Here is a 24,977-nt window from a genome sequence, read left to right as displayed (position 1 = left end):
AGCATGCCTAATAGGTATGTTAAAATGTGCAGCTAGGTGTGTAGCATAGATGCCTCCAAAGATGGGGCCCTTGGTACGGTTCAGACTTAACCGTTTGGCAATAATGCTGCCTGTCGGTGTCAAAACCGGCGGATCTCGGGTAGGGGGTCCCGAACTGTACGTCTAAGGCGGATGGTAACAGGAGGCAGGGGACATGATGTTTTACGCAGGTTCGGGCCCTCTTGATGGAGGTAAAACCCTACATCCTGCTCGATTATTCTTGATAATATGAGTAGTACAAGAGTTGATCTACCACGAGATCGGAGAGGCGAAACCCTAGAAGCTAGCCTATGGTATGATTGTCCGTTGTCCTACGGACTAAAACCCTCCTGTTTATATAGACACCGGAGGGGGCTAGGGTTACACAGGTCGGTTACAAAGGAGGAGATATACATATCCGTATTGCCTAGCTTGCCTTCCACGCCAAGTAGAGTCCCATCCGGAAAGGGACAAAGTCTTCAATCTTGTATCTTCATAGTCCAAGAGTCCGGCCAAAGGATATTGTCCGGCTGTCCGGAGACCCCCTAATCCAGGACTCCCTCAGTAGCCCCTGAACCAGGCTTCAATGACGATGAGTCCAGCGCGCAGTGTTGTCTTCGGTATTGCAAGGCGGGTTCCTCCTCCGAATACACCATAGAAGAGTTTGAATACAAGGATAGTGTCCGACCCTGCAAAATAAGTTCCACATACCACCATAGAGAGAGTAATATTTCCACAAATCCAATCCACTGACACGTTTTGGCAGCATGACATCATGCCATGGCCCGGTAATTATTCGAACCGTTTTTCCTTAACCAGCCCTGCACATAACGTGAGGCGGTTTCTTGACACGTCTTGTCAAAGCAGAGATCGTGTTCCCCTTATTACGAGATTCTCATTAATACGGACGTGGGTAACCCAACCGTGCCTAGGACTCCCAGATTTTAGGCAAGTCCCAAACGGCCACGAGGAGAACGCTTGATATTCACCCTCTTTATAAAGGGACAAGGCTTTTACTTCTTCCCTCCCATGCTCAATCGAATTCTTCCCCCGCCTCAATTTCTAACACCGAAAGCCCAGGTCAGGTGCTTCGGACCTTAAATCATGTCCGGATCTAGCCTTCAAGGCCGATGGATGCCTTCCTCCGTCACGGAGGAGGATATCAAGAAGTTGAGGGAGGCCAGATACCTGACCGCCGAAATTTCGCATAGGCTGCCCGCCTGAGGGCAGGTCATCCTTACTCCTAAACCTAACGAGAGCGTTGTGTTCGTCTCCCAGTTCCTCCGAGGACTAGGCCTCGCTCTGGATCCCTTTGTTAGGGGTCTCATGTTCTATTACGGGCTGGATTTTCACGACCTAGCCCTGGATTCCCTCCTTCACATCTCGTCATTTATTGTCGTTTGTGAAGCCTTCCTCCGCATTACCCCTCACTTCGGCCTGTGGCTCAAGACCTTTGATGTGAAGCCGAAGATGGTCGAGGGGCAGTACGCAGCGTGCGGAGGTGCTCTAATAAGCAAAATTGCTGGCGCTCCATGGCCGAAGGGCTCCTTTCCAGAGGTGTCCGGATTGTGGCAACGGGAGTGGTTTTACGTCACAGCTCCCCGAAGTGCCAAGTGGGTAGCCACCCCCACCTTCCGCTCGGGCCCTCCACCACAACTGATGTCATGGATCAGCAGGGCCTGAGCTGGGGCCCAGCCAAGGACGTGCCCATACTGCAAAGCCGCATCCGAGATCTCTTCGAGGGAGATTTCGGTCTGGTTATGGTAATGCAAGTCATGCTGGTTCGTCGAGTCCAGCCTTGCAAACGTCGGCCCCTCCGCATGTGGGAATTCAACCTGGAAGGACCGTGCACTATTTAGAATTTCCTCGGCCTTACACACGAGGAGATGTACAAATCATTCTTCGGACCCCAAATAGAGTGTCCGGACACTACCAAGGATGTGAGCCTGAGTAGCAACCGCATCGTGGCCCAAGTAAGTAATCCCATGGCCGAACACACTGTCCTTTTCTTTATCATGACATCATTCTGAAGAATCGCTCTTTGACCAGGACTGGATAACAAAGGCGAAGATGATCCAGTGTTCGGCCCCCCTTCCTGAAGGCTTGGATAATCCGGTGCTGGAAAAGATGCTCGAGCCAGCACCTTGCCTGGTGCCCTCAAAGGAAGATGAAGGGGGCATAAAGAGGGCGAAAGCGGGCCTCCACCACTACCTATTCCAACCGAGGGAATGAGCGCCTCCGTGAGGGAGGACAACCTAGGGGAAGAATCTGACATTCTCTCGCCCCAGGGAAGGAAGAGGACTACCTCTGAAGATTCGGAAACCATGGTTTCCAAACGGGAGAAGAAATCTCCACCAGAGGGTCCTGCCCCGGAGGGTGCTCTTGCCGCACAATGTCCGCGCGGGGATCAGCCCTCTAACGAGCTGTAAGTAATCAAAAAGTACTTCATAGTGAAGATATCCTACCTTACTTCTGAGGAAAATAACTGAAGCATTTATCTTGTAGTTTGAATCTTAGCCCTTCTCAGCAGAGCTCGTCTTCAGGGGATCTTCTTCCGGAGATGATGGAGAGCGAAACGCCTCCCCCGGACTCCCCAGCTCAAGAAGCGGGCGACCTTAAAGTGTTGTCGCGGAGGGTCTCTCTGGATCCGGCGAGGCCAGAAGATAATCCTATGGCCACCCGAAGTCCCCAGTATCCAGCTCTTGAATAGAGCAACCAAAAGAGTCCGGCACTGTCTGGTATGCGTTCGGACGTACGGAGGGATCTGCTAGAGCGAGCGACTATCTCAGAAGAGCATCGTACGTTGATGGGTACGTGGATTGAAAGGATTTCGTCCGCCGAAAGCGGGTTGCATGAAGCCTTTATGAGCCTATTGATGGGTTTTGAGGTGCGTGGAATGAGGTACATTTTTGACGGTACCACACATTTTAAGGTGTGCCCTGTGTAGATAGTAGCCCCTGAGACTCTGGTTGTAGTCGAGAACGGCGGGAAATAGAAGATCGTAGTCCCAGGTAATAACCAGACCGCCTTTATGTGCAGGTGGTTGAAGCTCTAGTGGCTAGCAGGACTGATGCGTTTGCCGGACTAAAGCTGCAACTGGATGCGGCAGATGCCGACATTGTGCTTGTCAACAAGCGGCTTGACGAGGCACAGGGTGAGTGATTTTTATGGTGATTGTCACATAATTAGAGCAGCATGATGCCAATACCTTTAATATGTTGTGACTGCAGACGGAGCTGCCACCATGGAGACCCTTCGGGCGGAACTTGCCCGAGCCAAGGAGCAAGCAAGGAGTAGTAATGCGGCCGCTTTAAAGGTGGCCGAGGAGTTAAGAGCCGAAAAGGCCGCGCATTGCGAGAGCAAAGAGAAAATGGCCAAGATGGCTGTAAAGTTAAAAGACACTGCCGACCGTTGCCAGCTTCTTGAAGAAGGAAATCGGGTGAAGGCGACGGACCTGGAAAAGGCCACGATGGCGACCAAAGACACCCGCTCTGTGATGAGAGCGAAGAAGGAGGAGCTGCGTCAAGCCGGGGATATCGCGGCTGGGAAACCCTTCATGCTGCGGAGGAACTTTGGAGATTCTCAGTATGCCCCTTTGGACCGGCTGTGGAGTTCGGCGGACGCATATCTGGACTTGGTGGCGAGTGCTGTCGATGCGGCCAAATACTTCCGAGATCAAACAGATCGTGAAGTGGACAAGCTATTCTGGTCACAATTTAATGTTCCAAAGCGTCCGCTTCCATTGACTGATCGGCTTGCCGAATGGGCCGAGCTGAATAGATTGTACGGACTCGCCATGAGGTCTGTTGTGGATTATTTGTGGCCGGAAAGGCCAACGCCGAACAACAATTTTAGTTTGGTGCAATAGTTCATTCGTGCGGTGCCGTCCATTAATGCGATGTAGAGGTCGGCGTGCATAGAAGGCTCGCGGATGGCCCTTGCCCATGTCAAAACATACTGGGTGGAGATGGATGCCACCACTGTCGCGGCGCAGGGTTCGGCCATAGGCCGAGTGGCTGCCGAACACTATTTTGAAGAAGTTCTTGAAGGCGGTCGTTCGATAGAGGCCCAGTGCTCGAAGAATATTATGTTTGAATGACATGTATTCCCATTGTAAAAACAATGTTTTATTAAGTTTATCAAGGCTGTATTTATACTTTTTCCCGAAAGTATTATGATGCCTCCTGTGCGGCCGTTTATGTATATATGTATATAACCTGAAAGATTGCACTCGTCGGCTTCAGCCCCCATGCATATAATGCGGGGGTGTTCGCAGAAGACGCATGTTCACACTTGATCCAACGTCTTGGTCCATTAAGGAGGTGATAGCGCAGCGAACTAAGCAACCGGACTATAATGCTTTAACACTTTCACTTAGCCAGGGGAGTTTGACAGTGGGGCTACTATATAGCCCCTAGTGGCTCCGCACTCACCCGAATTCACGGTGCGTACATGCTTGGCCAGGAAATGGCCCTTCATTAAGGCGGAAGAATCCCTAAGACTACGGTAGGTCAGCGAGTGGTTAACCAGTCTCACGCTATATCATGACAGTCAGTTTTCGGCTTTCTCTACTGAGGTGCTCGTCTGGATGAACCAGGGCACAAACACAGTAGTTCTCCTGGTGACGCCTTAGCCGATAGAGCGGAATGTAAGGCCGCAAAACACAGGAGCTGGGAAAACCCAACATTTGACCAAAGACATGATTCGGAGCTGATGCATATAAGGCCAAACTCGCGACGCCGAACACTCCCTAAGGTATTCGGTCTTTATGGTGTAAACCTGGCCTAAACAGCGCCCTTTGTAATAAGCCCCTGGTGTCCAGGTACGTGCAATATTCCGACGTGGCCACATGCCAATACGTCAGCATCCTTCTCAATTGTACTGAGAATCCGGGGGATGTGTATCAACAAGAGACAGTAAAAGAGGTTTACGCAGGGTCTTAATCTAAAAAGAATCCTTGGAACGGGTCCCTGCTGCATGTCTGTGCCTGTGTCTCCGTTCTGCCGTATCCTGGACGGGTGTAGAACGATGGTCATCTGTAAAAGAGAGGAACTTAGTTGAAAAGTTGTCGTGCAAAAAGGTAGGTTGTACTAAAGAAAATCTGTACAGTTCAAGATGAGTAAAGTTGAGCCTAATTGCCACTTGTTTACGCGCGTTGAGCCCCTTGTCATATGACATATACATGGTGGACACCCCAAAAGAAGGAGATGATGATGGAACAACGGAGGATGACCCCTCCAAGAAACAGCCCAAGCGCCGGCGTCAGCGGCGCCGCTCAAAATCCCGCCAACACAAACATGGCGATTCCAGCACGGGAGATAATAATACTCCGGAAAGTGCAAAAGAAAATCCCCTCCAGCAAGATTCAGCACAGGAGGATGGAGAAACCAGCCCCCATGAGAGAGAGGCTGACAGAGAGGTCGAGGCCGATAATTATATGCCTCCCTCCGAAGACGAGGCAAGCCTTGACGACGACGAATTCGTCATGCCAGAGGGTCCCGTCGAACAAAATCGTTTTCAATGAAGGCTTATGGCCATGACAAGAAGCCTCAAGAAAAAACAGCAACAGCTTAAAGCTGATCAAGATTTGCTAGTCGACAGATGTGCTGAAGTCCTTGCGACCGAAGAGCATAAACTCAAACGCCCCTCCAAGAGTTACCCAAAGCGCAGGTTGCTACCCCGATTAGAGGACGAAGCACTTGATACGGCTGATCGGCCACCTCGTGGCCATGACAGGGAGGCTTCTCGGCCCCCCACACAAGCCGCACCCCGTACCAAGGCACAGGAATTTGCGCCGGACTTACGAGATATGTTGGAGGACAAGGCTAGGCAAACAAGATCGATCTATGGATCGCGCGAGTGCCCCACGGCTCGAGACGGTAACCGTCACGCCGGACACAAATTCGGCAGGACCGAACACAGTAGAAGCTCATTGGAGCTACGTCATGATATCGCTCAGTACAGAGGCGCCGCACACCCACTGTGCTTTATAGATGAAATAATGGATCATCATATCCCCGAGGGTTTTAAACCTGTAAACATCGACATGGCCCGCGGTGCCAATTTTCACGCCATCAAATACCTCCCACTCAAGCTTAAAGGACCAGCTCGGCATTGGCTCAACAGCTTGCCAACAGGATCAATCAGTTGTTGGGAGGACCTGGAAGCCGCATTCCTCGACAATTTCCAGGGCACTTATGTGCGACCCCCGGACGCCGATGACCTAAGTCACGTAATTCTGCAGCCCGAAGAATCGGCCAGGCAATTCTGGACACGGTTCCTAACAAAGAAAAATCAAATAGTCGACTGTCCGGACGCTGATGCCCTAGCCGCCTTCAAGCACAATATCCGTGACGAGTGGTTGGCCCGGCACCTCGGACAGGAAAAGCCGAAATCTATGGCAGCACTCACGACACTCATGACCCGCTTTTGCACGGGAGAAGATAGCTGGCTTGCTCGTAGCAACAATATGACCAAAAACCCTGGTAGTTCGGACAACTGGGACATTAGCGACAGGTCGCGTCGCAACAAGCAGAAGCGCCGCATTAACGGCGATAATGCTAAGGATACGACAGTTAATGCCGGATTCAGAGGCTCTAAATCCGGTCAGCGGAAAAAGCCATTGAAAAGGAATCCTAGGGGCCCATCCAGCTTGGACCGAATACTCGACCGCTTGTGCCAAATACATGGCACCCCCGAAAAGCCGGCCAATCACACCAACAGGGACTGTTGGGTGTTCAAGCAGGCAGGCAAGTGAAGCGCCGACAATGAAGAAAAGGGGTTGCATAGCGATGATGACGAGGAGCCCCGGCCGCCGAACAACAATGGACAGAAGGGTTTTCGCCTACAAGAGCGGACGGTGAAGATGATATACGCCACCCACGTCCCCAAAAGGGAGAGGAAACGCACATTAAGGGATGTATACGCGGTAGAGCTAGTCGCCCCAAAGTTCAACCCATGGTCCTCCTGCCCGATCACCTTTGATCGAAGAGACCATCCCACTAGCATCCGTCATGGCAGATTTGCCGCATTGGTTCTAGACCCAATTATTGATGGATTTCATCTCACTAGAGTCCTCATGGACGGCGGCAGCAGCCTGAACCTGCTTTACCAGGATACAGTGCGGAAAGTGGGCATAGATCCCTCGAGGATTAAGCCCACCAAAATGACCTTTAAAGGCGTAATACCAGGTGTAGAAGCCAACTGCACAGGCTCAGTCACACTTGAAGTGGTCTTCGGATCTCCGGATAACTTCCGAAGGGAGGAGTTAATCTTCGACATAGTCCCATTCCACAGTGGCTATCATGCACTGCTCGGACGAACCGCATTCGCCAAATTCAACGCGGTACCGCACTACGCATACCTTAAGCTCAAGATGCCAGGCCCTCATGGAGTAATTACGATCAATGGAAACACCGAACGCTCCCTCTGAACGGAGGAGCACACGGCGGCCCTTGCAGCGGAAGTACAAAGCAGCCTCTCCAGGCAGTTTTCCAGTCCGGCCATTAAACGTTCAAACACCGTCAAGCGCGCCCGGAGTAACCTACAACAAGACCGCCTGGCACGTTCGGAGCAGGCATAGCAATGCGGCCCCAACCCCAACCCTCGCAAAAAGGCGACACCAGTACTTCGCGTACATAACTACGCTCTAAAAATACCATGGGCATAGGGGGAGGGGCACCATCACGGCACGCCCAAAACACGGCTTAAACCGCACCAGGGGCTGCCAATTTTTTTCCTTTTCTCTTACTTTCAGGACTCTACTTTTCGGAAGGCCTGTTCGGCAGTTCAATTGCCGCACAAACGACGCAAGAACCAGGGAAGCAAACAAGCCATGCCGCATTATGGAAATCTCAGGTGGTATCTATCATGAGCAGTATACCTGTTCCGCATACTATTCCGCAGCCTGCCCCTGGAGCAGACATGTTAAATAGTCCAACTTTTCGTTTATCGCATTACTTGTATCGTTCCCCTTTAATCGTAGCTATTTTCAATAAACAATGCATAGCTTTTGTATATTTTCGCATTATCTTTTTATAAAAAATGTTCCTTAACGACATGTTGCATCCGTACAATCTGGTACCGCCAAAATACGCCAGGGGCTTCAGTACCCCTCAATATGGCGTGAGAAGTCCGAACACTTTCACAAGTGCGGCACCCCGAACTTATAGCATTATATGCATCGGCTCCGAATCATCTCTTGGGTCAATAGTTGGGTTTACCCGGCTCCTATGTTTTGGTGCCTTACGTTCCGCTATATCGGCTAAAGGTAGCACTAGGAGAACCACTGCGATTGTGCCCCAGTTGAGCTGGGCCGAGCACCTCAGTGGAGAAAGCTAAAACTGACTGTCATGATGAAGCGAGAGTTGGTCGCTGTTCAAGAGGTTTTTTCGAGTCCCTAAAGACTTATGTCGCTTCGGGAGAGGAGTCGGCTCTGTCCGGCCAAGGCGTGGATAGCACCCCGAAATCGATCTTCCGAATAGTAGGGGCTTTGCTGAAATTTAAAATTATAGAATTCTATGGCGAAGTGAGAGTGTTCACGCGGTATAGTCTGATTGCCTCGTTCGCTGGGCTGAGCGCCTCCCTCGAAGGACCCAAACATGGGAAAAAGAGTGCTCAGGTTTATCCCCGAACACCCCAGCACTAGCGGCATGGGGGCAGAAGCCGACGACTCGCCATCTCTCAGAATTGATAAATAGCCGCACAGAAGGTAATATTTTAAATTCAAACAGCATTGCTAGGCGCATATGGACAAGTTTCCAGCGCACACGACAAAAATGAGCGAGTTTTACTCAAAAATTACATCCCTAGTACATTCATCCGCCACAAGGCGGGCACCCTTCAGAACATCCTTATAGTAATTTTCGGGCTTGCGATGCTCTTTCCCCGCTGGTGGCCCGTCCTTCACAAGCTTCTCCGCATCCATCTTGCCCCAGTGCACCTTAGCAGGGGTAAAGGCTCCACGGGCACCTTCAATATAGACGGAGCGCTTGAGGACATCGAGCCATGGACAGGCCTCCACCAGCCACCGCACCAGCCCGAAATAGCTCCCAGGCAGAGCCTCTCCAGGCCATAGCCGAACTAGGAGGCCCTTCATGGCCTGTTCGGCCGCCTTGTGGAGCTCGACCAGCTGCTTCAGCTGGTCGCTCAGGGGCACGGGGTATCCGTTCTCAGCATACTGAGACCAGAACACCTTCTCCATCGAGCCGCCCTCCTTGGCTCGATAGAATGCGGCGGCATCAGATACACTCCGGGGAAGTTCTGCAAATGCCCATGGAGAGCTCCGGATTCGGGTAAGTATAAAATAACTCACGTTTATGTGTTTACTTTTCATAAAGCATGCCTTACCCGCCGCTATCTTCTTCACCTCATCCAACTCCTGGAGGGTCTTCTGGGATTCGTTCTTGGCAGACTTGGCATTTTCAATCGCCTCCGCAAGCTCGGACGCTCGTGTCTTCGAGTCAAGCTCCAAACTCTCATGTTTCTTCATGAGAACCTGGAGCTCTTGCCGCACTTTGCCAACCTCGACCTCAAACTTCTCCCGCTCGGTGCGCTCGGTGGCCGCACTCTTCTCGGCCTCGAGTAGCGCTTGCTTAAGGGACGCCACCTCAGACGTGGCCCCTACAATAGCCATGTTGATCCTGTCATTTTTTGCAATTGCACATTTTTTATACATATTCAAACAAGGTATTTCTTACCTTCCTTCTTCTTGAGCTGCTTCTTGGCACGCCCGAGCTCTTGCTCGGACTTCTCGAGGCTCTGCTTCAGCGTGTCCACTTCCGCATTCAGTACGGCGGACGCCAGCAGAGAAGCCTGCATACGTATATTGACTCCGTTGTTAGACTCTTGCGAATTTTTGATCCTCTATTCGGCTTTTCTTCACGAACGCCCAACAGAGTATTAGGGGCTACTGTCTATGCGGTAATATTATTTACACATTATTTACTTACCTCAAAGCCTGTCAAGAGGCTTGTACAAGCTTCGTTCAGTCCACTCTTGGCAGACTGAACCTTCTGGACCACCGCACTCATAATAGTGCCGTGCCCCTCATTGATGGAGGCGCCTTCGAGCACCTCCAACAGATTGTCCGGCGCCCCCAGTTGGACAGGGGTCACTGGCACGGCAGGCTTGCTCCTCTTGGAAGGAGGTCGCCCGCCGGACTCTAGAACCTTTGAAGGTTCCGGAGCGGTGTCCGGCCTTGAGCCGGACTTGGAGCCCCAGGGGGTTTCATCCCCTTTACTCCTGGAGTCCGGGAGGTCGCCTTGCGGCGCCTCCAGGACCACCTCCTCCCGACTTGGAACCTGTTCGGACAACACCTCGGTGTCGTCCGTAGAGCGGGGGGAGGAAGCCGTCAGAAGTGAGTTCACATCCGACGGGTCCAGGGAGCCGCTCGACGAAGGGTCGAGCTGGTCTTTGGGTGGGCTGCATAAACATATTCGACGTAAGGGAAAGTTGTGCAATAAACGAGTACTATGAATTACTTCGGTATCCGGATACTTATGATTTCGCCAGGGGCTTGGCCCTTGGCTGCCACTCTTCTTCGCCGTCGTCGGCATCGGGGGAGTGGTCCGGAGGATGGGTTTTCCCCTTCTTGGATCCCCCGGCCTCCTCAGAGAGGGCGGCCTTCCTTTTCTTCTCTCCTCCCGCTGGAGGGGGAGAGGTTTCTTCTTCTTCCTCCTCGTCTTCACGAGAGGAAGGCGCTTCGGGACCGTCGGATGATGAATCCGACACCTCCTGGCGCCGGGCACTCTTTTGAGTCCCCGTGGCCCTTTTCGTGGCCTTCTTCTCCGGCACCACATAGGGCACCGGAACCAGCAGCTTCGCCAAGCGAGCGTCCGCTGGGCCTTCGGGCAAAGGAGCCGGACAGTTGACCTGTCCGGACGTCACCTCCCAATCCTGTCAAATATAAAGGAGCTTAGATCCCGCATAGAGTCAAACTATGAAAAACTGATACCTTGTAAAAAGACAAAAACAGCTTACCGCCAGAGCGCGGCGCTGAGTACTAAATCCGCGATCCTCGGCGGTAGATGTGGGAGCCTCAGCGCCCTTGAAAAGCATCCTCCAAGCTTCTTCGTACGTCGTGTCGAAGAGCCTGTTAAGAGTTTGATGCTACGCCGGGTCAAACTCCCAAAGGTTGAAGGCCCGTCGTTGACACGGGAGGATCAGACGGATGAGCATAACCTGGACTACGTTGACAAGCTTGAGCTTCTTGTCCACCAGGGTTTGGATGCATGTTTGGAGTCCGGTCAGCTCTCCTTTATTACCCCAAGATAGGCCTGTCTCCTTCCAGGAAGTGAGCCGCGTAGGGGGGCCGGATCGGAACTCAGGGGGTGCGACCCATTTGGCGTCTCGTGGCTCGGTGACATAAAACCACCATGATTGCCACCCCTTCAGGGTCTCCACAAAGGAGCCCTCGAGCCACAGAACGTTGGCCATCTTGCCAACCATGGCACCGCCGCACTCCGCCTGGCTGCCGCGCACCACCTTCGGCTTGACGTTGAAAGTCTTAAGCCATAGGCCGAAATGGGGGCGGATGTGGAGGAAGGCCTCGCACACGACGATAAATGCCGAGATGTTGAGGACGAAGTTCGGGGCCAGATCATGGAAATCTAGGCCGTAGTAGAACATGAGCCCCCGGACAAATGGATGCAGAGGGAAGCCCAGTCCGCGGAGGAAATGGGGGAGAAATACCACCCTCTCATGGGGCCTAGGAGTGGGGATGAGCTGCCCCTTTTCGGGGAGTCAGTGCGCGATGTCGCTGGCCAGATATCCGGCCTTCCTCAGCTTTTTTATGTGTCCCTCCGTGACGGAGGAGACCATCCACTTGCCTCCCGCTCCGGACATGACTGGAGAAGGTCGAGGTGGTAATGCGGACTTGGGCGCTGGAGCTCGAGTGCGCAAGAATGGATAGGCAGAGGAGGAAGAAGGCGTGGGTGAAAAGATGGATCCTTATCCCCTTATATGGGTGGACGCGATTATGTGTCCCCACCAGCCTGGTAAAACTTGCTTATCTCCAAGCGCCGTAATCAAAGGCGTGGTTGGGTTACCCACGCCCGTATTAATGAGAATCCCGAAATAAGGGGACACGATCTCTGCTTGAACAAGACGTGCCAAGGAAACCGCCTCGCACAACGCGCTGAGGTGGGATAATTAAATAGATAAAGGCTTGGCCGCGGCGTGTCGCACCACGGAATACGTCAGCAGATTAGATTTGTGTTAATATTATTATTCTCCCTATGGAAATATGTGGGAACTTATTTTGCAGAGCCGGACACTATCTTAGTGTTCAAAATCTTCTATGAAGTACTTGGAGGAGGAACCCGCCTTGCAATGCCGAAGACAATTTGCGCGCCGGACCCGTCGTCATTGAAGCCTGGTTCAGGGGCTACTAAGGGAGTCCTGGATTAGGGGGTATTCGGATAGCCGAACTATACCTTCAGCCAGACTCCTGGACTATGAAGATACAAGATTGAAGACTCCGTCCCGTGTCCGGAAGGGACTTTCCTTGGCGTGGAAGGCAAGCTTGGCAATACGGATGTTCAGATCTCCTACCATTGTAACCGACTTTATGTAACCCTAACCCTCTCCGGTGTCTATATAAACCGGAGGGTTTTAGTCCATAGGACAACATACACATCAACAATCATACCATAGGCTAGCTTTTAGGGTTTAGCCTCTCTGATCTCGTGGTAAATCAACTCTTGTAACACCCATATCATCAATATTAATCAAGCAGGACGTAGGGTTTTACCTCCATCGAGAGGGCCCGAACCTGGGTAAAACTTCGTGTCCCCTACCTCCTGTTACCATCCGGCCTAGACGCACAGTTCGGGACCCCCTACCCGAGATCTGCCGGTTTTGACACCGACAAGGGGTATAGGCATCAAACCTGTATCAATTACATATAACTGCGCCGGACTCGTCTAACCGCGTCCGTGGTCTTACCGACCTGTCAGATGCTTCAGTTGGTGAGGCCGTTTAGTGTGAGGTTGCCAAGGCAGCCGCACGGTCTTCCGCGCGCAAGGAGTGATCAATATTTCCATTTACCATAATGATGCCACATGGACCGGGCATCTTAAGCATAAGAGAAGCGTAATGCGGTATTGCGTTAAAGCGAACGAAAGCTTCGCGTCCGAGTATAGCTTGATAGCCACTTTGGAACAGAGCGATGCGGAAGGTTAACTTTTCGCTGCGGAACTTATCGGGAAAGCTGAATATAACCTCTACTAGCAGGGAGCCCGTGCAATGGGCTTCTGGGCCTGGCGTTACTCCTTTAAAGGTAGTATTGCTATGTTTAATTTTCGCTGGGTCTATCCCCATGTTGCGTACTATGTCCTGATATACCATGTTTAAATTGCCGCCGCCGTCCATCAGAACTCGTGTGAAGTGGTATCCGTCAATTATTGGGTCTAATACCAAGGAAGCCCATCCTGCACGCCGGACACTTGCTGAGTAATCCCGATGGTCAAAAGTGATCGGTTGGGACGACCAGTGGCAGAATTCCATGGTGATAGGCCCTGGGGCATGTGTCTCTGGGAGTGCCGCTCCGTTTCTCCCCTTTATTACGTGTAACACGTTGACTGTTTTGACTTCTGGTGAGAATTTCTTCTGTTCCCCAGTGCTTTGCTTCCGAGGCTCGTCCTCGTCTTCGCTTGGTGTATCCTGCCCGTTATGTTCGGCGTTGAGCTTGCCGGACTGCTTGAAGACCCAACATTCTCTATGGGTATGATTTGCAGGTTTGTCGGGGGTACTATGGATCTGACATATTTGGTCCAGAATCTTGTTTAGGCTGGACAGTTCATCTCTGTTGCCTTTTGGAGGGCGGCTTTTGCTGACCTGGCCGAGAGCTTCTGAATCCGACATTTACAGCCATGCTCTTTGGGCTGTCTTCTTTATTCCAGCGTGATTTGTTGCGTCGTGATTTCCCGTTTCCGTCCCTGACTTCGGATGTACTTGGGTTGCTGGTGCTGCATCGGGCTAACCAACTGTCCTCACCTGCACAAAAGCGGGTCATGAGGCTTGTTAATGCTGCCATTGTTCTCGGCTTTTCTTGGCCGAGGTGTCTGGCAAGCCATTCGTCTCGAACGCTGTGCTTGAAAGCTGCTAAGGCTTCGGCATCTGGACAATCTACGACCTTCCCGGGCTCAACCCACCGTGAGGCATGCCTTCGTGAGTTGCATCCATGGAGGGGAACTTTCTGAAGGATCGGTGGATGGCGGTGAGACGGCTATTTGCTCTAATGATGAGTCGGCCACGGGTGAGACAGATTCTTTGTATCAACTACAAGATGGTGGGCTTGGGGGCTGTTCCGATGATAACAGTATTCCGGACCCCTTTTAGCCGCCGAATTGAGCCAGATTCTTCATCGCTGGCACTGAACCTGGTCAGAATTCTACGGCTGCGACGACAATAACCACTGGGTCAGCGGCAACCGGGTCAGGAGACCCCGTGCGCCCGCCGGCTCAGGTGCTGATGTATCTCATGGATAGGATTACGACTCTATTGACCGTCATGGTTGAACCGGCAGACAAAGCTCAGCATGATGCGGAAGTGGCACGGTTACGCGAAGAGGTAGAAAAAGCCAAGGAGGACTTGACAGCAGAGGACGTCAGGATAGCTTCAGAGCGGGTGGCTCTGGATGCTCGTGCTTAGCAGCTTCAAGCAGAGACTTTCCGGCTCTCGGTAGATCTAAACGCGTCAAACGAGGTCATGAGGAGAAGGCACCAAAAGGCTCAATCACATATGCCTCTGATTTATGATCATGGGAACCTCTTCCACACACCTGGGGCTGGTAACCCGCCGGAGGCAAACCGGGTCACAACACCCGGGACTGGGGCACCGATTCAACCGCGGGTCGTGGAGCCCCCTCGTGTGAATACTGCTCCACCTTATTATGCACAAATACCACCAGGTCACTTCGGCGCATTTGGCGGCTCTCCTGATGGAAGGTGACTCTCCGACGGTAATCGAAACACGAAGGGTCAGAGAACTTCTTCAGACGGCTTTGGCACAACAGGATGCATACTCTTATAGCCGAGACAGAATCCATTCAACCCCTCACCCAAGCCGGAGCCCGAGCTATAGCAGGCATATGGACTCAGCGGACATGTCAAGTAATTCCCAACGCCGTAACCAACCACGCATGCATAACCCGGTGCAGGATGGAGCCCTTAACTTAGTGGATCAGGAGAGGATCCGTCAAGTGGCTAAGCTGGCGGTTCAACAGGTGGCTGAGCTGGCGGCTCACCAGGCTTTTCCGGTTTATCCAGTGACCTCTGTTGAAGAAGGTGTGGCCACAAGGACAGGAGGTGTCCCTTGTCTAGTGCCGGCTCTGCGTAATGAGCATTTGCCGAAGGACTTTAAGGGGCCTCGTGCTACCTCTTTTAGCACTGCGTTGGTTTTCCCCGAAGAGGAAGGGATGATGCAGGAAAGTAGCGTAAGTATTTCCCTCAGTTTTTGAGAACCAAGGTATCAATCCAATAGGAGGCTACGCGCGAGTGCCTCGCACCTGCACAAAACAAACAAATCCTCGCAACCAACGCAAATAGGGGTTATCAATCCCTATAGGGCCACTTACGAGAGTGAGATCTGATAGATATGATAATATAATATTTTTGGTATTTTTATGATAAAGATGGAAAGTAAAATAAAGGCAAAGTAAATAGCAAAGTAATTAACTAAGTAGTAGGAGATTGATATGATAAAGATAGACTCGGGGGCCATAGGTTTCACTAGTGGCTTCTCTCGAGAGCATAAGTATTCTACGGTGGGCGAACAAATTATTGTTGAGCAATTGACAGAATTGAGCATAGCTATGAGAATATCTAGGTATGATCATGTATATAGGCATCACGTCCGAGACAAGTAGACCGACTCTTGCCTGCATCTACTACTATTACTCCACTCATCGACCGCTATCCAGCATGCATCTAGAGTATTAACTTAAAAACAGAGTAACGCCTTAAGCAAGATGACATGATGTAGAGTGATAGACTCATGCAATATGAAGAAAAAACCATCTTGTTATCCTCGATGGCAACAATACAATACGTGCCTTGCTGCCGTTACTGTCACCGGGAAAGGACACCGCAAGATTGAACCCAAAGCTAAGCACTTCTCCCATTGCAAGAAAGACCAATCTAGTAGGGCAAACCAAACTAATAATTCGAAGAGACTTGCAAAGATAACCAATCATACATAAAATAATTCAGAGAAGATTCAAATATTATTCGTAGATAGACTTGATCATAAACCCACAATTCATCGATCTCAACAAACACACCGCAAAAACAAGATTACATCGAATAGATCTCCACAAGAGAGGGGGAGAACGTTGTATTGAGATCCAAAAAGAGAGAAGAAGCCATCTAGCTACTAACTATGGACCCGTAGGTCTGAGATAAACTACTCACACTTCATCGAAGGGGCTATGGTGTTGATGTAGAAGCCCTCCGTGATCGATGCCTCCTCCGACGGAGCTCCGGAACAGGCCCCAAGATGGGATCTCGTGGATACATGAAGCTACGGCGGTGGAATTAGGGTGTTGGATCCTTTTCTGATCATTTTGGGGTACGTGGGTATATATAGGAGGAAGAAGTACGTCGGTGGAGCAACAGGGGGCCCAAGAAGGTGGAGGGTGTGCCTTGGGCGGGGGGGGGGGGGGGGGGTAGGCGCGCCCCCCTACCTCGTGGCATCCTTTACGTGTCTTGACATAGGGTCCAAGTCTCCTGAGTTGTATTCGATGAGAAAATCACGTTCCTAAAGGTTTCATTCCGTTTGGACTCCGTTTGATATTCCTTTTATTCGAAACCCTAAAACAGGAAAAAACATCAATTCTGGGCTGGGCCTCCGGTTAATAGGTTAGTCCCAAAAATAATATAAAAGTGGATAATAAAGCCCAATAATGTCCAAAACAGTAGATAATATAGCATGGAGCAATCAAAAATTATAGATACGTTGGAGACGTATCACCTCGCAAGGTGCCTAATTACACAGCAGATTTGCAGCCCGGGGCATGGATTGAAAGTTATGAGATGGCAATGGAGTTACTAGGGGTCAGTGATGCAGCAATGGCCAAGTACTTCACTATGATGCTGGATGGAACGACACGCATCTGGTTGAAAGGATTGCCACCCAACTCCATCGGCTCATGGGCGGAGTTGAAAGACTGGTTCATTCAGAACTTCAAAGATACATGTAAGCAACCTATGTCGATCGTGGACTTGACTAATTCTAAGAAAGAGGAAGGTGAATCCACGACCCATTCAGTGTGCCGGGTCAAGGATATAATAGATTCATCTTATAAGATGGATGCTGGCTCCGTGGTCTTAATGTTGGAGAAAAATTGCCGTTTTGAACCTCTGAAACAGAAGCTGGGGCGGCTAAAACATGAATGTAATGACATGGGCCAGTTGATAGCGGCTCTGGTCAAATATGCCGACTCAGACAGTACCAAGGATCCCGTCTCTAACAAAGAGAAGACAGGGAAGGGAAAGAAGAACGGCAACACCAAAGGTCACCAGCATAACCCGGCGAATCAAGGAGGTAATAAACGTAAGGCTGACGATAGTCTGGAGTTTGTGGCTAACACCAATGCACAGGGCAACAATAAACGGCGCAAGGGGAGGCCGCCTCGTTGGTCTGGCGCGTTAGGCCCCACCCTTGAATAATTGCTGAATGAACCTTGTCCCAGACACGGCACCCGGGAGAAGTCGGCCACTCATCTATGGAAGGACTGTATGATCATGAAGGCTTTTAAGCATTCTAACATGTTCGATGGTAACCAGGGACCTGGCGGCGGCTCCGGCGGTAGCGGCTTTCATGGCCCGGGCGCCGGCTCAAGTGGTGGCGGTTTTCATGGCCAGGGCTATCAAGGTAGTCAAGGCGGCTATAATCAGCAATCCGGGCAGGGCAGTCTGCAGCAGCAGCAGTCCGGGTATCATAGTAACCCAAAGCAGCAAAACGGTGGGTAGTATCACGTGTTCAGCACCAGTTTGTGCAAGAGGGATCAGAAACTTCATAAGAGGGTTGTAAATACTATTGAGCCGACGGTTCCATGTTATTTGAGATGGTCTGAGCAGCCTATTGTATGGAGTAGGGAAGACCATCCTCCCCGGGTCGATAATCCAGGTGTCACATCCCTAGTTCTGGTATGACCTAGGCTAGCTAGTCATGTGTGCATCATGTTTAAATTTCATTTAACTTTGAAATGGGGATTGTGAAACCCTCAGAAATCATTTCTGGAAATGACCCAGATAAAAATTTCTCCAAAAAGGTCCAAGAAAATGTTCATGTTGCTCTCTGAAAATATTGGACAAAGATAAAAATCAAACCAATATCTTTGGGAGCTCATAAGTATTTATTTTGGGCATTTGGAGTTAATCCAGTAATTATTTGCGTTGGATAAATATTTTATTATATATAAAATATTGTCCAATAATTCTGAATTTTGGTGAGGGGCTTTGGAGTGGTCCAACTAGTCCCTACTAAAATTTACAGAATAAAATAAAATGATTTAGTATTTTTATTAAATCAAAAAAAATGTCAGAAAATAGAAAACAAAAACAAAATAGAAGCAAAAGGGAAGAAAACCCACCTGCACTTACCTCCCTGTGCAGCCTGGCCTGGCCCAGTGACCAACAGGCTGGCCCAGCCGACTGGCAGTGCCAGTCGTCCCCTTCCTCGTGCCAGGAGGACAGGGGCACACGCCCGGCATGCGCGGCCACGCGTTCGGCCACACCACCTGCCTGCCTGGCCTCTCCCCCGACGCCCTGGCCATCCCGAACGTCGCCACACGCCGCCCCGGACCTCTCGCACTCTCTCTCGCTCTCCCTCCTCCCCTGGATCTCTCCCTCTCCCCGCGCCCGAAGCGCTGGCGTCGCCACCGGCCACCATTGCCGTAGCCACCGCCTCCCCCTCGCCCTCTCCCCGTGCTCAGAACCTTCGCCATGTCGCCTGCTACCTCCTCGTCGAGCCACGCACCTCCGGACGGCTTCCATCGTCGCCACCGTCGTCTCCTTCACCGTCGGCCGCCGTGGATCCCCATCGCCGCCCCGTCGATCACAGCGCGTCCCCGAGCTCGCCGTCAAGCCCATCGAGATTGCCGTGAGCTGCTCCTCCTCATCCCCCTCTCCGTTCTCGCCCTCGCACACCGCAGCCGTATACCCGCTCGCACCCGAACACCGGCCGCGGCCGCGAGCTTCGCTCCGGCGAGCTCCGCCGCCCCCGCAGCCTCCCGACTGCTCCACTGGATGCGCGCGAGCACCATCTCCTCGGGGATGGTCTCCGCGGCCCATTTGGTCGCCAGAGACACGATCCTGAGCCCTCCGCCGCGTTCGGCCTCGCCGGTGGCTAAACGCCGACGGGATTGACCGGGTCAACCCGCGCTAACTAACCCCCCCAGTTGACCAGATTTGACTACCCAGGGTCAATGACAGGTGGGGCCCGGCCCTGCTAATGTTTTTGTTAGGATTAGTTTAATATCTAATTAACTCTGTTAACTAACCGGTCACTGACGTGTGGACCCCACACGTCAGGTTTGACCTGGTCAGCTCCGTTGACCTGCTGACACAGGTATGACGTCATGCTGACGCAATATCTCAATTTCTGGTTTAAAATTAATCAGGAAATTCCAGAATATATTCAAAACTTCAAAAATTCATAGAAATTCAACCGTAGCTCAGATTGAAATAATTTATATATGAAAAATGATCAGAAAAATTCAATCTATCCATCTGTACCATTTTCATGCATGAGAAACCAACATATACATGCTGTATATATGAAAACACACTTATGGCATATTTAAGAGCTTATTTTGGAGTTGCATTTAAACCCTTGGTTCAAATGGACCTCAACTAAATAAATGCTAGATGCATTAACTCAAACAACATCACATATTCATGCCATGATCATGCATCATATTGTTGCATATACTTGTGTTTGATTTTCTACACCGTTCCTTCTCGATAGGTCCTGCTCCGGAAAGTGTTCGGGAGCACCTATCAGTGGAGCAGTGCCCCTCTATTGATCTACCAGGCAAGCAACCCCCCTTGTTCATTTCGATAAAATCCTACTCTCTCGCTCCTGCTCTCATTTATTGCATTAGGACAACAACGATTCAACTGCTACTTTATGCTACGGTAGTTGAACCCATTCCTCTGCATGACCTGTCATTGCCACAGTAAATAGTTGAAATCCACTAGCATGTGTAGGAGTTGTTTGAGCCATGTTGTGCTTCTACCATGCCATGCCTGCTATTGCTTAGAGTTGTGTCAGGTCTGATTCATCGAGAATGAATTGGAGTGTTATGATATGTTCTGGTGCTGAGAGTTAAGCATGTGAACACGAGTTGGTAAAGGTAGCGGTGAGAGGCCATGTAGGAGTACATGGTGGGTTGTCTCATTGGGACCGTCCTTAAGAACTGAGTTCTGTGCAAGTTGTCCAATGACTAGCTACTACCACACATTGGGCTCCGGGCGCTCCAAGCTCTCTCGGCTTATTAACCGCCTTGATCTCTGTCCAGGAGTTGCAAATAGTTTCTGGTGTTTGTAGGAAGTGCTATTTTTCTACCGAGTGGCACCCGGCAGGGTGGGCTCGGGACAGACTAGGCACAGGTGGCACGGTGTACCAAGTGGCACCCGGATGGTGGGCTTGGGAACCCTGCTCACATCGTTTGGGGCCATGAGCGACACCCCGGCCGGATCTCCTTGCGGATGGAACCCAAATAGGTGATAAACCTGGATTAGAGTCTTGCGTGGTTAGTCAGGTCATGGCCGACACCCTCGCCAGGCTTCCGCTTGAAGGTTGCCGAGATACATGACAGGTATATGGTGATAAGTGGTGAGAGCATGTGTGATGAAGTACACCGCTGTAGTGTTATCATGATCTATTCGAATAGCCGTGTCCTCGGTTATGGACTTCTTGGATGCTTACGTGGTACCTAGACTTCTTAAAGTGGATACTCTAAAATGCTCAAGACAAGTGTGAGTGCTACGGATGGCTTTCTCGCGGAGAGACGGGGATGAATCCATAGTGGTGTATTGATGTGGTGATTAGTGGACTCGCGTGCGCTGCCTCACCTCAAAGAAGTTTCTCGTTGTCGTAGAATAGGATAGCCATTGAGTCAAAGCTGGCTTGCTGCAACTAAACCCCACATTACCTTCTTGATACAATGCATGTATGGTAGGATCTGATGTAAGTCTTGCTGAGTACCTTTGTACTCACATTTGCTTTATTTATGTTTTGCAGATGAGACATCTGTCTTAATAGTAGTTCCGCCTGGACTTCGACGAGTAGCTTGTTACCTCAGCTACGATCTTGTACCCTTGGGAGGGTCTTGTAGATAGTCAGGCTTCTCAGCCCTTTTCTTTTGTAGTTGTCTGTACTCAGACATGTAATGCTTCCGTTGCTTGTATGCTCTGAATGATGGGTCATGTGACCCCTGTTTGTATCCAATGCTATGTGGCTCTTCTGAGCCTTTATCTATATGAGTTGCGTTATGTTGTGATGCCATGTTGTACATCACATACTTGCATGTTATGCGTACGTGTGACGTGTATTGCTATGTGTGGGATCCGACAATCTAGTTGTTTGTCCTTGGCAGCCTCTCTTATGGGGAAATGTAGTCTAGTGCATCGGAGTCCTGCATCGATGCCATAGTAGTCCGCTACAGCCTGGTGCATCGGAGTCCTGCTAGCCCAACACTTGACTGGCCGGCTTGTGTTCCACTTCGTTCCTATGTCTGTCCCATCGGGGAAATGTCACGCGGTGACTTCCAGAGTCCTGTTAGCCTAGTGCTACAGCCCGAATTCATACGCTGTTGACCGACATGATCGATGTGATTCATGCATGCCTGTCTCCATAGGTCTGTGCCGCTTTGGGTTCATGACTAGCCATGTCAGCCCGGGTTCTCTGTCATACGGATGCTAGCGACACTATCATATACGTGAGCCAAAAGGCGCAAACGGTTCTGGGCCATGGTAATGCGACACCCGTCGGGATACCGTGCGTGAGGCCGGAAAGTGATATGAGGTGTTACATGCTAGATCGGTGTGACTTAGAATCGGGGTCCCGACAGCTTTGGTATCAGAGCCTGACTGCCTGTAGGATTACCAAGCCAACCTGGTCGAAGTTGAGTCTAGAAATTCTTTAGCTATATAGGGGAATTGATTGTGGAAGGGAACGTAAGGCTCTTTTTACTCCTTATGCCTCATGCCTTCTGATCTGAGTCATCCTATCTTTCCTATGGGGTTAAGGAACTAGGCTTTCTCTTCCATCCATCAGGATCACGTGTTACTACTCCATAGTCTCTTAGGATTGGTTGATCAGAGTCATATCCCAGTTCGAGTACCTCCGGTGTAGTCTGTTTAGTAATATCTCAGAACCTTGGGTGATGATGTTGAGTTTGATGCTACCCCATCATTTGCAGGATGTCTCATTTTGAGCATTTTACTACCGTTATGCTGCCTGAATTTGTCCTAGGAGTTTGAGAGATACTAAATTCTTGTGCTACCTTCTGCATTCTATAGTTGATGCTGATTCCATCCTTGTTTTCCTTGGTTTCTTTCTTCAGGATGTTGCCGGTTAACCGAAGTTCTGTTGCTCGTAGCCGGAACCACGGAGATGGTAGGGATGAGGATCCTCCCGACCAGTCTTCGTTGGCAGAGTTCATGTTAGAGGTTGAGAAGAACAAGCGAGAGTCTAACCGCTTGTTAGCACGTATTGAGGAGAACACCTCCCGTCAGCACAAAGAGTCAGCGTCCATCTATGATTTCATTGGTCTGAAACCACCTACCTTCCATCAGTCCATTGAACCACTCGATGTAGATGACTGGCTCCGTAGTATCACACACAAGCTGCGTTCAGCGAACGTAGCTGAAAGTAACAAGGCCACCTACGCTGCTTATCATCTGGAAGGTCCTGCTAGTATTTGGTGGCAGAACTATGAGGCTATGCTTCTAGCTGGCCAGAAAACCACCTGGAGAGATTTCACTGAGGCTTTTCGCGAGCATCACATTCCTCAGGCTCTCATTGATCGCAAGAGAGAAGAGTTTTGTAGTTTCACCCAGAGTAAGATGGCTGTTGATATTTACAGCAGAGAGTTTGAGAACCTTGCTCGCTATGCTACAGAAGAGGTGTCCACGGACGCCAAGAAGCAGGCTAGGTTCCAGAAGGGTCTCAACCCCAAGTTGCGTCGTGATCTCCACTTACATCATTGCAATACATTCCAGGCTCTTGTGAACAAGACCATTAATGCAGAGACAGCTCAGCTCACTTACGAGGAGTCTCGTAAGCACACCCGTGATTTTGTTTCTTTCTCTGGTTCTAGTTCACAGAAGTGCCGGATTTGGGTTCCGAACTCCGCTCTTCCACCCAGATATTCACCGAGGCCATCTTGTGTGGCACCTCACCCAGTTCAGTTACATGCTCCACCCAGGCCTATTGGTAGACCGCTTGTCAATGCGGGTCCACGTCCTACTTCAGGGACTTGTTTCACATGCGGAGAGCCAGGACACTATGCACGTGACTGCTCTCAAACCAACTATGCTCCACCCCAGCCTTAGAAGTCTGTTGGCCGTGGTAAGCCATCACGCAAGATGATTAGTGTCAAGTCAGCTCCCACTGAACGTGGATGTGTGCATCACGCTCAGCTAAAGACACTCATGATGATCCGGATATCGTTCTTGGTACACTCCTTGTCAACTGTCATCCAGCTTCGGTTCTGTTTGATACCGGAGCATCTCATTCCTTCATTTCTGAAAGTTATGCCAGCTTGCACAACATATCCTTTTGTGATATGCCCTCTCCACTATTAATTCAAACTCCTGGATCCAAATGGCAAACTTCTAGTGTAAGCCATGGTAATGAAATCCTTGTTGACAGACTTGTATTCCTTGCGTCACTTATAGCCCTCAAGTCTACGGATATTTACATCATCTTGGGTATGGACTGGATGAAAGCTCATTATGCCAAGATTGATTGTTACACTAGGTCTATTCAGCTTACACACCCATCTGGCCAGATAGTCACCGTCTCCACTAGGGTTGCAAAGCGTCAGCTCTATTCTCTTAATGCCAACCCTCTTCCTGACCTTGAAGATATCCCGGTAGTCCGTGACTTTCCGGATGTTTTTCCAGAGGAACTGCCAGGTATTCCACCTGACAGAGATGTAGAATTTGTCATAGATCTTATCCCAGGAACCGCTCCAATCTCTAGGAGACTTTACAAGATGGCACCCTTAGAACTAGCTGAGCTTAAGAAACAACTCGATGAATCCTTGCAAAAGGGTTTCATCCGTCCTAGTTCTTCTCCCTGGGTTTGCCTCGTTCTCTTCGTCAAGAAGAAGGATGGTACGGACCGGATGGTTGTAGATTATCGTCCCGTTAATTTGGTCACGATAAAGAACAAGTATCCGCTCCCCAGGATCAATGACCTGTATGATCAGCTCGCTGGATCCTCAGTCTTTTCCAAGATGGATTTGAGGTTAGGCTACCACCAAATCAAGATCAGAAATGGGGACATTCCTAAGACGGCTTTTGTCACTCGTTATGGTCAGTACGAGTACACCGTCATGTCCTTTGGTCTAACCAACACTCCAGCTACTTTCTCTCGCTTGATGAACTCGATCTTCATGGAGTACTTAGATAAGTTCGTCGTGGTTTACCTCGATGATATCCTTATTTACTCGAATAACGAGGAAGAGCATGCCGAACATCTTAGACTTGTGCTAGGAAAACTCAGAGAGCACCACCTTTATGCCAAGTTCTCCAAGTGCGAATTTTGGTTGCCAGAAGTGACATATCTCGGCCACGTAATCTCTGGTAAGGGCATTGCTGTCAATCCTGAAAGAGTTCAGGCCGTTCTTGATTGGACTCCACCTGAAATAGTTAAGCAAGTTAGGAGTTTCCTTGGTCTAGCCAGTTATTGTCGCCGATTCATTGAGAACTTCTCCAAAGTGG

Source organism: Triticum urartu, chromosome 5A, assembly GCF_056163025.1.
Source record: "Triticum urartu cultivar PI428250 chromosome 5A, HENAU_Tu73, whole genome shotgun sequence".
Lineage (NCBI taxonomy): Eukaryota > Viridiplantae > Streptophyta > Magnoliopsida > Poales > Poaceae > Triticum > Triticum urartu.
The sequence above is the reverse complement of the archived record's forward strand: the minus strand, read 5'-3'. Positions refer to the sequence as shown.